Source organism: Syngnathus scovelli, unplaced genomic scaffold (assembly GCF_024217435.2).
Source record: "Syngnathus scovelli strain Florida unplaced genomic scaffold, RoL_Ssco_1.2 HiC_scaffold_366, whole genome shotgun sequence".
NCBI classification, from domain to species: Eukaryota; Metazoa; Chordata; class Actinopteri; order Syngnathiformes; family Syngnathidae; genus Syngnathus; species Syngnathus scovelli.
Window position 1 is genome coordinate 5,001 of NW_026061462.1, and position 269 is coordinate 5,269.

Here is a 269-nt window from a genome sequence, read left to right on the forward strand (position 1 = left end):
CGGAGGATGTCAGCGGGCGTGCGTAAGATAACGTATGTCCGCCTCTCGGTCACTCTGGCCGGGCGTGGGTGTGCGTCCGCGCCCGTCTTGTGAACCTCCAAGTGGAACTTAGTGATCGGAGGATGACACCGGGCGTGCGTAAGAGGCGCGTCCGGGGATGAGGCAGCATCCTCGGGCGTCAGCCGGGAGTAGGCAGCCTCCCCCAAGTGGAACGTAGCCTCCACTAAGTGGAACTCAGTCTCCGGAGGATGACAGCGGGCGTGCGTAAG